Raw genomic sequence first — 14888 nt, 5'->3', positions numbered from 1 at the left:
TTCCTGATGACAGGCTGCCCTTTCATAGTGGGACCAGCCCAGGAGGAAGGGTAGAATTTCCTTGCTAGCTTCTTTATTGGGACACTATAGTGTGACAGGCACTCTTCTTTTTGACTTGATTAAGATTAGTTCTAATCTTCGTGAAGGCGAGAGAGAGAATTAGAACTAGATCTTGCCTAATGCTATGAATCTCATCCTTATAATTTTCTTTTGGGGATAATTTTGCCAACATTGAATGCAGTGGAAAGAATTGACAGCCCAACCATCTGTCTAGACTGTCTTTCAGTTTGCAGAACTACTGGCAAATGGATTTTATGTCTTTTATTCTATTTTTCTTTGGTAGTACAGTATATTGTTAGAAAACATAGGATCTAAATTCGAACACTGGCTTTGTCCGTACCATCTTTGGACCTTCAGTTTACTCTCTTTGTCCTTCCACATCTATAAAGTGAAGATAATAATACCACTTACCTCATGGGTTGTTTTAATGATGAAATGAGCTAATATATGTCAACATCTTTTGAGCAGTGTCTGGCATAAAGTAAGTGTTATCTAACTGTGAGCTATTGTTATTTTTATTGCAGATAGCATAGCTCATTGGGAGGTGAGCCCAACATTAACTTTTGTGCTTGTCTACAAGGCTGTGAACAGGTGAGTTGAAGATTGACAATTGAAATTGTCTTACTTGTATGAGAGTGAAGTAGATCAAGGCCTTTTGCAAGAAAAAATAGTTTGTTTTCTAGGCTTGGTGCTAACATAAATTATTCCCTTTGATTTTCCAGGATCACAGAGTCTTAGACACTAGAAAAGGGAGCACAGTTCACCCCAACCTGCAGAGAGAAGAAACTGGCTTGCCTGCAGATGCACAACTAGCTGTGTCCCCGTCTTCTAATTGCCAGCACAGTGCACTTTCTGCCTATCACCATAGTTACAATAGCTCAGTGCATGGAAATGCATCTTGTTTCCACACGTGTAATGCTTAAAGTGAAATGTGCACATAAATTACTCAAGTGCAGACAGCATTTCAGTTTTACAGGGATCTATAGGGAGCTCCGGGGGACTAGTGGAGAGAGAATTGTTAGCTAACCCAATGGTATTACCTCTCTGGTGATTTGAACCCACTAGCCACTCTGTGAGAGAAAGATAGATAATCTCCTCCTGCACCATTTACAGCTTCTGAAGATCTGCCAGAGGGTGAGTTATGAGTAAATTCTGACTTGATGGCAATGAGTTTGAGTTTTTGAATAGTCATTTGACCAGAACACAGCACTTTCTTCAGTCCTAAAGGGAGGTGGTGAGATTGTACCACAGTACCAAGCTTCTTATACACAAAGTAACAAAAATAAACTCTGGCTAACTTGAGTAGTTAAGGAATTTATTGGAAGGAAATCAGGTAGCTTGAGAATCACAGGGAGATTGGAGAACCAGGCTTGGAAAAGTTCCAGAACAAGAGGCCAGGCAGCAGCTACCATAGCCAAAGTCACCCTCGGGGCCAGTCTAGTGAAGATGCTGCTAGACACTGATGCCACTGGACAGTCAATACCAAGACCTTCAGGCCTGGCAAGGTGTCACTGCCAGTGGATTCTCATCCTTGGTGACAAGGCTGCTGTGGATTATCTCTCACATGCTTCTGTGTCTTATATCACTCTCCATGGTCCTAAGTCCCAGAAGGAGTATCAGATGTTTGACATCCTCTGTGATTGACAGGTGAGGGTACAGGGCACAGAGATAAAATTTCTGGTTTTCTTATTTTGTGGATTTGGAGAGAGGCACTCGCCTACAGCCAATATTTGCAGTGGGGGCTCCCCATCTGGATTCTCACCACACAGGAAGGTGTTAGAATGCCGAGTCATTGAAAACAGACAAATGAAAAAAAAAAAAAGAAACAGACAAATGAAGACAAACAACATCAAATCTGTGACAATAAAGAAAAATCCACAAAATATACACAATATGCCTGCCCTTGTGTCCTTTCTGAAGTAAACATCCTTTACTCTGTCTGTTCTCCTCCATCCCCCTCACTGAGGAGGACAGATGGTCCAAGAAGAATTCCAAGGTCAAAGGATTGTTTTATAAAGCTTTATTTCGTTCACTGCCAAATTCACCCCAGAAACTCTTGACTGTCTTTACAGTCTAATTAGTAGGTGTTGGGTTGCTAACTGAAAAGCTGGAGGTTTGAATCCACTAGCTGCTGTGGGAGAAAGACAGTCTCCTCTCATAAAGATTTACAGTGTCAGTACCCTGATGGAGGCTGCCATGGGTTGGGATCAATGTGAAGTGAAGGCAGCAGGTTATTTTGGAGGTCTTACTACAATTCCTGCTTTTCTTCTTACTGTAGGTTCTCCATGACATTTCTCCTCTCTCCATTTAAAAGTTCATACTTGCACAGGACAGCACTTTTCTGTTATGCAAACTTTTCTCTGAGAGACAGAGAGAGAATGATACAAAACCACTCTAGAGTAGAGTGGTTTATAGAACACAGAAATGTACTTTCTCACACATAATTCTGAAGTGGATGCTCCAGATTGGTGGGTAGTTCTGTTCCATACTATCATTCAGAGATAAAGACTGCCAGCATGCTATTTTCAGTGGAAGCTTCCTAAAGTTTCTGTACTGAAGAGTCAGAGGTCAGTGGCCCTATGACATCACACAAGGTTGGAGTTCAAGGATGAAACATGTGCATCAGCCACCTATATGCATTGGTGTCTCCTTTACAGGAAGAATACAAGGATTGGAACCAAAAGGTAGTATGAAGAGGGCCTTACCACTATTATACCTTCACACCTATTTAATATCCAAGATATGGAGTGAATAGGTGTGAGGCCTTGAACACAGATGAGCTGTGGGAGGATATCAAGCATATTATCCAGGAAGAATCCAAAGGTCATTACAAAGACAGAGGAAGAAAAGACCAAGATAGGCATCAGAAAAGACTCTGAATATTGCACTAGAATGGCGAGAAACCAAAGCAAATAGAAGAAATCGGGAAGTTAAGGAGCTGAACAGAAGATTTCAAAGGACAGCTTGGGAAGACAAAGCAAAGTATTATTATTATGAAATGTGCAAAGAGCTGGCATCCAAAAATCAAAAAGGATGAACTCACTTGAAATTTCTTAAACTGAAAGATATGAAAACCAAGTGTAAGCCTAGAGTTGAAATATTTAAGGATGCTATGAGCAGAATATTGAACAATCTAAGAAGTGTCAAGATAAGATGGAGAGAGTACACAGAGTCACTATACCAAAAAAGCACTGGCTGATGCAGAAGTTCATGAAACAACAATTGATCAATGATGATTAAGGAGGAAATTCAAGCTGCTCTGTAGGAATTGGCAAAAAATAAAGCCCCAGGAATTGAAGAGATACCAATTGGCATATTTCAACAAACAGATGCAGCCCTTGTCATGCTCACCAGGTTGTGCCAAAAAATTTGGAGGACAGCTACCTGGTCAACTGATTAGAAGAGATCCATATTTATTCCCATTTTTTAAAAATTGACCCGACAGAGTATGGAAATTATTAACAATATCATTAATACCACAGACAACAAAACCCTGCTGAACATTATCTAAAACTTACTGGAACAGTACATCTACAGAGAACTGCCAGAACTACAAGCTTAGTTTAGAAGAGGCCATGGCACTATTTGGTATGCATCAGAGAGCCGGACAATGACCAAGGATGACAGAAGAAGAATCAATATCTTTGAGTTGTGGTGCTGGAGAAGAGTATTGAATATACTATGAACTGCTAAGAGAATAAAGAACAAACAAATATGTACACAGGAGGTTGAAATCAGGTTGCTCTTTGGAGGCTAGAATTTTGAAACTCTAGCCCATGTATGTGCTTTGGGCATGTTTCCAGGAGGGACCGGTCCTTAGAGAAGGACATGATACTTGGAAGGGTAGAGGGTCAGTGCAGGAAAAGAAGATCCTGAACGAGATGGATTGACACAGTGACTGGGATAATAGGGGCAGATGTGTCAGAGATCATGAGATTGGTTCAGGACAGGGGATGGCTCAGAGCTATTGTTTATAGGGTCACTATGAGTTATAGGCAACTTGATGGCACAAAACAATAACAACCACCCACTTGATAGAATTTTTGCTCTCCTCTTCAAGCCCCAAGTTTGAGTATATTGATGCCTAAGGGAGAAATGTTTCCACCAAGTGACACAGCCATGGTTCTGATGAATTGAGAGCTAGGCCATTCTGGGACTCCTCATGCAATAGAACCAACAGGTAGCAAAGGGAATAAGTGCACTATCCGTGAATGGGAAGTTGGGGTGCTTCAATGCAATGAAGCCTGGAAGACTTTTCACAAACCCCAGGGGATTTTATAAGTTTATTTTCTAGAACTTCTTCATCTAGTAATAAAGTTCAGTGGTAAGTTGAGAACCTAAAATTGAGAAGACCAGAATGGGCTCAGTTATTTGAGGGTGAAGACATGGATGCCTCTACTAGTGATTGTGCTATTAAAGCTTAATGGAATGGTTGATGAAATTAGGAAGCCACCCTTGTCAGCTTTGGCCTCACCACCAGTTTCAGAAGGAAAGACTTGTAGAAGCCAAGCTTATTTTAGGAATTATTTTTATCTCTTTCTATTTATTTCCTTAAAGAATACTGGTGTAATCTCACCTCATAATTCAAGTTCCAGATGGGAATATTCTTGAAATGACATCACCTGGTAATAATACCAATGAGAATTGTGTCTTCTTGTGTTTGGAATGAGGTTTTTGTCATTTAAATGAAGTACAAAAATGGATAGTGATGGCAACTGGGGTAAACTGAACTAAGGGTCCTTTTTTTTACTCTGCCTTATTTCACGCTTCATTGCCTTTATTCTCTTCAGGAGGATGATCCCTATAAACTGCCCCATCTGGACTCTTAGAGAGTTTTTCATTGAGTTCAACCAATGGGAAGCACTTGCTGGAGACTGAAGAATGGAAGGCAAGAGAGATCAGATACTTGTCTCCACACCCCACTTCTTACTGCCAACTTTGAAGCCTCTTTTCTGCCTGAAGGTGAAGCCTTCCCTGATGAAGATTCCTGCTGGGCAGTCCTCCTCCAGTCTCCTCATTTTGCCATTTCCTTTGCAGTCTTTCATCCTTAGAGGTGGTAGCAGTTTCTGCTGTTGCTGCTATCTGGGCATTTCACCAGCTCTACCCACACTTCTATAAGCAGCCCTTTCACGGAAGTCTCCTCATTTGAGCCACTTAGGGTGAGCTCTGTTTCCTCCCTGGGAACTTGACTGAAAGAGTGTCTATTTCCCCCCCACAATTCCTGAGCTGCTGAAGAGTAGAAACACTGTCTTTTTCATTTCCGTAGGCCCAGCAGAGTTTCTGGCAAAAGTTATTTAGTCATGGAATGTTAAATGAATTAATAAAACAAGGGGAGCTCTGGTGGCCTAGTGGCAAGAAACTGAATTGCAATCCCAGAGGAACACGGTTCGAATCCACCAGACGCTCTGCCGGAGAAGGAGGCGCAATATCCTCCTGTACCAGTCAGATCTGATTTGACGGTACACGTACACAAAATTAAAAAAAAAAAAAATTAATAAAACAGTTCTAAAATTTGTCTTTTTCAATGAGTTTTACAAAGTCAGAACAAAGAGCAAACTTCACCAGCAGCATGCTTTAATGTCTAAATACTTCTAGGAAAAGAATCAACCAGTAAGATTAATAAGCAGAAGTTGATACTCTGTTAAACTTTCCACATCTCTTCTTTCTGGTTCCAGTGCCTCCAGGTATGACCCCAGTGCCGCAGTGCAATTTCTCACAGGGACCAAGCAATGCTTTTCAAATTAGCATGTTGATTATAGTTCCTTGTCAAATGCCTTACTTCAAAAGAGTTATAAACCCAGGAAGCCAGGTGTGTGAAACCCTTTGTACATAATTGCTAGTGCCGTGTATAAAAAAATTTGCTCAACCCTTCAGGTTTCTAAAGAGTTTAATCTCTTTCATTAAATAATTCTCTCATCTAAATAAGCATCCTCTTGTTTCCTTTCTCTGCTCTGGTGACAGAGTGGATTAAGCACTGGGCTGTTAATGAAAGATTAATCGTTTGAACCCACTAGCGGCTCTACCAGAAAAAGATGAGAGAATGTGCTTCCGTAAAGATTTACAGCCCAAGAAACCTTACAGAGCAGTTCTACTTCGTTCTTTAGGGTGGCTGTGAGTCAGAGTTTGCTTGGTGATAGTGAGTTTGGCCTGATTTGGTTTCAGCCTTTTAGGTCCTGTTCTTGTAGATTGTAAACAAGTCCACGCCCTGTCTGGAGTTGCCTTGCTATTACCATCACTTCCAGTACATTGAAGGTAGATGAAGGTGGAACTGCAGACATAAAGGGGTGGGTTCAAGTTAAAGACATGATCCAGTGGTCATGATAGGGAAGGAAAAAAGGCAGAAGTGCTCACCTCAGAACCAAAATAAAGAACTTGAGTAAAAGAAGTCAGAACCTGGAGCATGATCCAAGATCACGGAGCACTAATAACAAAAATGTGAACTGTTGGTGAATCCAAAGTTTTCTGAAGTAAGGATGCCTTAAGTGCTTCCTTTTCAGATGCCTCTCCAGGCTTCCACATGTTCTCAGAGAATATAAACTTGTGGCTGAAGTATAGAAGATGAGGCAGAAAATCAGGGTAGCTCCTTGTCCAGGTCAAAGATGAAAGATTTCTGTTTGCATTTCTAGTCTCAATCATCCTTTGCTGGTTTAACAGCAGTCCTTTACTAGTGTTTCCTGGTGATTATGCACTTACATTTTTATAGTATATGTAACTTTCAGAGATTTGTGAGCTGTAAGGACTGACAGAAATCTTGAAGATTATCCAGGTTATCTATCTTTCATTTATGAGAAAAGATTGAAGATTTGCTCAAGCTTTGAACAAAAGATTAAATGCTATTGTCAAGACTATGAACGTTATAAACAGAAAATGAAATTGAAAAAGGAAGAGAATGTATTGGCTCATATAACTTCAAACTATGTTATTGTTGTTAGGTACTGTTGAGTTGAGTACAACTCACAGGATCTCTATGAACCACTGACCTGAACCCTGTCCCGTGCTATCCTCAACAACTCTGACACGCTTGTGTTTATTACTGTCATCATTTTGTTAATCCATCTTGTCATTGAGTCTTCCTTTCTTCTGCTGATCCTCCATCTTTCTAAGAATTATGTCCCTTTCCAAGGAATAACCTCTCATAGCAACATGTTCAAAGTATGAGAGATGGAGCTTTGTCATCTTTGTCTCTAATGAGCACTTGGGCTGCACTTTTTCTAAGACATGTCTAATTGAAAATAATAGATGTATTTAAGTTGTAGGTATAGCTTAATCTAGCTATTCAATAATGTAATTTAGACTCTGAATCCTTTAATTTTTCCCATTTGTCTTTGTCGTTGCTGTTCTTAGGTGCTGTCGAATCACCTGGGACCCGTAGCTCTGAAGTCTGCCCTGTCCTGAGCCAGTCTCACTGACTCCGACACACCAACCCCTATTGGCCCAGTTACCGTCTCAGTTCATCTTATCTAGGGTCTTCCTATCCTGTGCTGTCTGTCCACCTTTCTTGAGCATGATGTCCTTCTCCAAGGATCAGTCCCTCTTGGCCACATGCCCAAAGTTTGTGAGATGAAGTTTCAAAATCCTAGCCTCCAAGGAGAATGCTTTCACACTCTTCAAGAAAAACCCATTTGTTTTCTTGGCAGTCTGTGTTCAAGACTCTTCTCCAGTACCACAATTTGAAGGCATCAATTCTTCTGCTGCCATCCTTAGTCATTTATTGTCTAGCTCTCTGATGCATAACAAATAATTGTGAAGACCCTGGCCTGGCTCAGGTGCACCTTAGTCTTTAGACTGACATCATTGCTTCTCAGTACTCTGGAGAGGTCCCTGGCAGCAGATTCCCCCCATGCAATTTGTCTTTTGATTTCCTGACTGCTGGTGCCAAGAGTGTTGATCGTGGATCTGAGCCAGCTATAATTGTTAACAACCTCAGTCTTTTCTCCATTTATCATGGTGCTGTAAATGGACCCAATAGTGAGAATGTTTGTCTTCTTGATGTTGAACTTCAATCCATATTGAAGACCACAGTCCTTGACCTTCTGCAGTATGTGCTTCAGGTTCTTCTCAGTTTCAGCAAGCAAGGTTGTGTCATCTGTATAATAGCATTTGCCTTTAGAATGTCTCAATTGCCTGCCAATTGAATATCAACTATTGTGGCTGTATCAGTTGTAGATCTTACATAATTAATAGGAGTAGATCCTATGTAATTAACAAGAGTTGCAGAAGAGAGGACTATTTCCTTTATCAGAAGGTCTTCGGATACATTCTGGGATATCATCGCTCTGACTGGATTTCATATCTTGCCCTGGAACTAATTATAGTGGCCATGGGGATGTGATAGAAGGATTGCTTTAAGAAATTTGCTCTATTTTGGGAATCAAATTAACAACAATAAACCACGTGGATCAGAATGGAGAAAAACTGGACATTTGTGGCTTATGGTGGTAGAATAAAGGAGGAATGAATGCTTGGGCCTCTGATAAGTGTCCAAAGGCAGTGACTCACCCAAGGTCAAGCAACCGGTCATGGTCAAACTGGAACTAACACTTAACTCTCTTCATTGAATATCACTTAAATTAGTATATGGCTTACAGCAGATATCCAAGCAGAACGGTGATTTTACTTGTTATGTTCTGATTATTTTATTATTGACTATGATTTAAAAATGTTACACCTTACCATTTAGTCACAATAAGGAGGGCAATTATTACTGAGTTACCTAATTTTGTATATCATTATGCAGTGAAGGCTTTCAAGGGAATGGAACAGAATTTAGAGACTGTGAGGTATATAACTTAAGAACATCTAGCAGAATTAGATAAAGTTTTGGACAGCCTATACCATCAGATGTCTTGAGCTTGGACTTGCACTTTTCTTTTCCCTGGGAAAATACTTTTTAATGGTCCTGAGATCCTTTTCTCTCACTCACAAACAAGCCTATTACTATCTATTGAGTTTATTCTCACTCAGAATGACTCTACAGGTTAGAATGGAATTACCTCACAGGATTTTTGACATCTGTAATCTTTATCAGAACAGGCTGCCACATCTTTCTCTCATAGAGCAATTGGTGGTTTCAAACTACCAACTTTTCAGCTGGCAGCTAGGCTCTGTGCTACTAGAGTTCCTTACTCCTACATAATTAGTTTCTGACAAGTTGATTCTGATTCACAATGACCCCATGTGTGTCAGAGCAGAATTTTGCTTCATAGAGTTTTCAGTTGCCTTTCTTCCAAGGTACCTCCAGGATAACTGGAACCTCTAGTTGTTGTTGTTGTTAAGTGCCATAGAGTTGCAGGCGACTCATAGTACCCTATGAAGCAGAGTCCTCAACTCGTGGGTGTCTTTCATCCTCTCTCCAGGTTCATAGGGTTTCTGGAGGCAAGTTATTATGGAAGTGGATGCCACTCCTCCTTCCAAGCTTGTTTTAATCGGGGAGCTCCACCCCACTCTCTGCATTGGTAATGGACCATTAATACATTTGACACATCATTGTCACAGTGTTCAGCCTCACAGCAACCACAAGTTACCGCTGTACGGCAACTTGTACACCAGGGCTATTTGACCTAGAGAAATGTCTGAACAAAAACAATGAAAGACAGACCCGACGGCTGAGGATTAAAACTCACCCACCTTTGGCTTGGTAGCATTGCTTTCTGTCCACTGGGCCAGCTGATCTCTCTTTCTATGTTAATGTTATTGTTAAGTGCCATTGAGTCGCAGGTGACTCATAGCGACCTTATGAAGGAGAGTCCTAAATACCTGGGTGTCTTTCATCCTCTCTCCAGGTTCATAGGGTTTCCAGAGAAGCACAAATTTGTTTTTTAAAAGGTTACTGAGAACCTGCTAGATTTGAAGATGAGAGGCAAAAGATTAAGGGGAAGTGTACAAGGGCTGTGGAAGAATGAATAGAAACAAGATTTAAGAACATTTAGGATGTAGAAGTTGGTAGGTAAATCTAGAATAAGGAATAGGGCAGACTCAGGGGTGACGTTCAGGTCATTGCTTACAGTAAGAGATTACTGGAGAGGTAGAGGAGGAACAAGGGAGAAGATAATTTCCACAGACACACTGAATGTAATAAATCTATGGGACATTTAGGCATATTTTATGACTTTGAAACTCAAAGACTGACTGATGGGCATGGACAATAGCTTAGGTGCAATTTTGGAAGGAGCCATGGGCAACATGAATGTTTACAGCAGCTTTTCCAAGTAAAAGAAGGCTACAAAGAAAAATGGAGAGACAGAGAACCAGGACTATGAAGGGTCATAGGAAGCCTCAGGAAAGAATTTTAAGGAGAGTAGATCTGGACTCCAAAGGATACTAAAGCTACATGGCAGGAGTTGCATTGGGAAAATCTGCCATCAGAGACCTCTCCAGAGTGCTGAAAAGCAAGGACGTCAGTCTAGAAACTAACGTGCTCTTAATCCAGGCAATGGTCTCCACAATTACTTGTATGCCTTGGAGAGTCAGCCAACGACTAAGGATGACAGAAGAAGAAATGATGACTTTGAGTTGTGGTGCTAGAGTCTTGAACATACCATGGACTGCCAAGAAAACTAGTTCTGTGTTGGAGAGGGTGAAATCAAGTTTTTCCTTGGAGGCTTAGATTTTGAAGCTCCATCTTACAAAATTTCGCACATGGCCTAGAGACTGGTTCTTGGAGAAGGGCATCATGCTTGGAAGGGTAGAAGGATAGCGCAGGAGAGGATGATGCTGGATGAGGTGGATTGATACAGTGTCTGGGGCAATGGGGGTTAGTGTGTTGGAATTAGTGAGATTGGCTCAGGACAGAGAAGGGTTACAGGCAACTCGATGACACATAACTACAACAATAACAACAATATATAAATGAGGACTTGCTGAGTGGTGCAAATGGTCCAGCCCTTGAGTACCAGCTGCAAGGTTGGTGGCTTGAATCTATACAAAGCTGCCTTGGAACTTGGAAGACAGACCTAGTAAGCTGTTTTTGGAATATCTGTTTCAGAAACTCTGTGGGAAGTCTAGGTAGTATCACCATGAATTGTTATCAGTTAAGTGGCAAATAACAAAAACTCAAACCCACTGTTGTTGGGTCAATTTTTTGTTCAAGTTGTTGTTAGGCACTATGAGCTGAGAACAACATATCTGAACCCTGTCCTAGTCTGTGCCATCTTCACCATCTCTGTCACATTTGAGCTAATTGCCACAGTCACTGTCAATCCAACTATCGGAGGTCTTCCTCTTTTTCATTGACTCTCTCCCTTTCCAAACATGATGTCCCTCTCCAAGGAATAGCCTTTTCTAGTAACAGGCTCAAAGCACGTGAGACAAAGCTTTGTCATCTTTGCCTTGAAGGACCAAATTTCTGTTTGACTCATATAAGACAGATTAGAACTGTCATGTAGGATTTCCAAGGCTGTAAATCTTTGTGGAAGAATCTTGGCACATTATGGGTTTGAATAATTGATTTTTTTGTTAACAGAAAAGTACTGCAACCACTGCATCACCAGGCTTCGTACAATAGAGGAAGAAGTGGGGATAAGAAAGTATAGGCTACCCTTGAGAATTTGTGGATTAGAAGGTCAGGGAGTGGCTTCATAAAAGAAGTGGAGCCCAGTGTTAAGGGAGTTCGCTTCTATTTTGTATAATTTTTGTTAAAAAAATTGGGCTAATAATTTGTATACTAGAAAAAGTCACCATTTGAAAGTATACAGTTAGTGTCTTTCAGTATATCCACTAGGATATGCAGTCATTTTTTCTGGCTGTCATCCAGTTGACTTTGACACAGGGCGCCCTCATGTGTGCTGGAGTAAGACATGCTCCACAGAGTTTCCAACTGTTCATTTTTTCAGGAGTTGATTGGGCTTTTCTTCTCAGGTGCCCATGGGTAGACTCAAACTTCCAACCGTTTGATGAGCAGTGAAGAGTATTAACTATTTGTACCACCAAAGAATTTTGTATAATCACTGTTGCTATTGTTGGTATGGAGTCTGCTCCAAGTCATGGTGATCTTCAGTATAACAATGAAACATTGGTGAGTTCTGTGCCATCCTGAAAATTACTGATATGCCTGAAACAACCATGGATTTCAGAACATTTTGTGGTGGTGGTAGTGATTAGGTCACATTGAGTCAACCCTAAGAAAGCCAGATCTGAACCTTGCTGTCTCCTATACTGTCTTCAGGATTACTGATAAACCTACTTTTTTTTTTTTTATTTAAAATTTATTGTAATGGGGTCCGCGCAAGGAGGGGAGGAGGGCAGGGAACATGCAGGAGACACGGGAACACGATGACATGGCCAGGGCCACAGCTTTAGTGGGAAGGATGAGAGGAAAAAGAAAAAAGAAACAAAAAAAGGCCAGCTCTGGAGCCAGGGTAGAAGACGGAAGGGGAAGCCACTGTAGCTGTACCCCCGTTACAGGAAGCACCTCTATCCCCTGGATCCCACCATTTACCCTGGCCCCCCTCCTAAGATTCCATCTCCTGTTCTGACTCTGGCACTAGTGGCTCCTCCCTTTGCTCCCCTAGACCTGTTTCTCCTGACAAGATTCTCTAGTCTGGGCAATGTTCAGGATCTGACCCCAAACAACTCCTCATGAGGGTACAATCACTACCCTCCCTATTTCTGTGTCTCATTTTTGCCTTGTTCCATCTGGGACAGAATCTTTTGATTCCCCTCCTTTCCCTCCTTCCTCCCCCTGAGGGAAAAAAAAGAAAAGGAAGAAAAGAAGCACCAACTCCCCAGGGAGGGGCAGCAGACAGTAGAAGGGGAGGGAGTCAGGAGGAGAGCTTGAAGGACCACCGAGAAAGAAGGCTCTCAAATACCTGGGAGGGCAGGGCAAGGCAGGGCAGGGCAAGGCAGGGCAGGGCAAGGCAGGGCAGGGGCTTACAGAGAAGAGGAGGGGTGAGAGCAGTGGCCACTCCTGTCCTCTGCCACCCCTGCCTACTGTCCAGGGGAATTCAACACAACCAAGAGGACAAGTGTGTGTGGGGTCAGTTCATAAGGAGAATAGAGGAACAGGAGAAACAAATTGTTAAAACCTAGTTAATTCCCCTACGAAGACCAAAGACGTGGCTTCTTCCTCCTTTCTGGTTGGAGGCTTCTTGGTTGGTGGGGCAAGTAGCGAGGAGTTGGTGGGAAAAGGGGGGACGGAGAGAGGACACCAAAGAACTTTCCTCCACTCTCCACTCCCACCAACTTGGAGCTCACCAGGGCTGGGAGGGAAGTGGCTGAGAGCTCACAGGCACCCCCTCAGCCCCTGAGAGGGAGCCCACGGCTGTGGGTGGCTCGACCACTGCTGTTGCTGCCGCAGCTGCTGCCGCTGCCGCCGCCACCATTGGGCAGACCTCACCAGTACCTTTGTTGCAGAGCTCACAGACATGGTGAGGGCCCTGGCTGTGCACCTTCATGTAAACCTACTTTTATAGTCACTGTGTCAATTCATCTTGTTGAGGGTTTTCCTTTCTTTCTCTCTTATCTTCCACCTTTCTTTCTTTTTTTTTTTTTTATCTTCCACCTTTCTGATAATGTTCTTTTCTAAGTACTGGCCCCTTCTGATAACATGCCCAAAGTATGTAAGGTGAAGTGTCGCTATCCTTGCCTCTAAGAAGCACCTTGGTTGCACTTGATAGTAAAGAGTTGCACCGCCAAACCAAAAGCATGTGATTCAAACCCACCAGATACTACATGGGAGCAAAGTGGACAATTTCCTCCCCTGCCTGACGAGGGCTTGCGACAAGTTGGTTTCTACTCAATGACACATAACAAACCACCAACAGGTACACTCTGTACATTCCCCAACACAACTTAAAGGCACAGATTCATTTTAATCACCCCAAAAAGAAACCCTATGTTCATTACCAATCATTGCCACCACTCCAAACTCCTGAAATCACTAATCTACTTCTTTCTATGGCTTTACTTATGACAGATACGTCACAGAAATAGAATCCTATGAGGCTCTAAATAGAATCATATAAGGTTGCTTTTAGTAACTGGCCTCTCTTATTTTGTATAATGTTTTCAAGTTCATTCATGTAGTAATATGCAGTAGTATTGCATTCTTTTTTATGGCTGAATAATATTCCATTACATGATGTGCCATATTTTATTTATTCATCCATCTACAGGAACTGCATCCACTTCCGAAATGGCTTGCCTCCGGAAACTCTATGTACGAACAGTGCTCAGGCTGTTCGTTCAAAGGTGCTCAGGCTGTTCATTCAAAGGGTCGCTATGAGTCACTCGACGGCACCAAACAACAGTCTTAAATATTTAGGTTTTTCCCACTTGGGGGCTATGATGAACAATGCTGTAATTATTCATGGCCAGGTGTGTTTTGCAGGCACATGTTTTTCAATTCTCTTGGGTCCATATAGGAGAGGAATTGTTTTATTTCATTTTTGACACGAGACTACTTATTCTCCTTAGAGGCAAGTAAGGAGGTATAGAGTCAGTGCAGAGAGAGAGGTGGAAATGCAGAGTGCTGGGGAGAAGGGAGGCGCTGGAGAAGGGCCATTTTCCTCAGTACCGTTCATTTTATCTGGTTGGCCCAAACCACACTGTTAATGTCAATTCACAATTACCAAACCTTCTGCACAAACTTCTTATTTGGTGACCCAGGAACGAACCCACGGCGTGAATAAAGCCCTCTAGGCCCAAAGGAAGAGAAGCGCAGGCAGAGAACCTCAGCTGGGTCCGGAGGCTGGCTCCCTTTTCTGCGGCAGTTCACAGCTTGTCACTGGTCAGAACCTGGCTCATTTTGGTTTAGTTTTCTTCTGTAGACTCTTTCGCATGTGAATGCCGGCACTGCAGAGTTCGGAGTCTAACATTTTATTCCTCTGATC

This window comes from Elephantulus edwardii, unplaced genomic scaffold (genome assembly GCF_000299155.1).
Source record: "Elephantulus edwardii isolate Elephantulus edwardi_28Jun2011 unplaced genomic scaffold, EleEdw1.0 scaffold00049, whole genome shotgun sequence".
Lineage (NCBI taxonomy): Eukaryota > Metazoa > Chordata > Mammalia > Macroscelidea > Macroscelididae > Elephantulus > Elephantulus edwardii.
The sequence above is the reverse complement of the archived record's forward strand: the minus strand, read 5'-3'. Positions refer to the sequence as shown.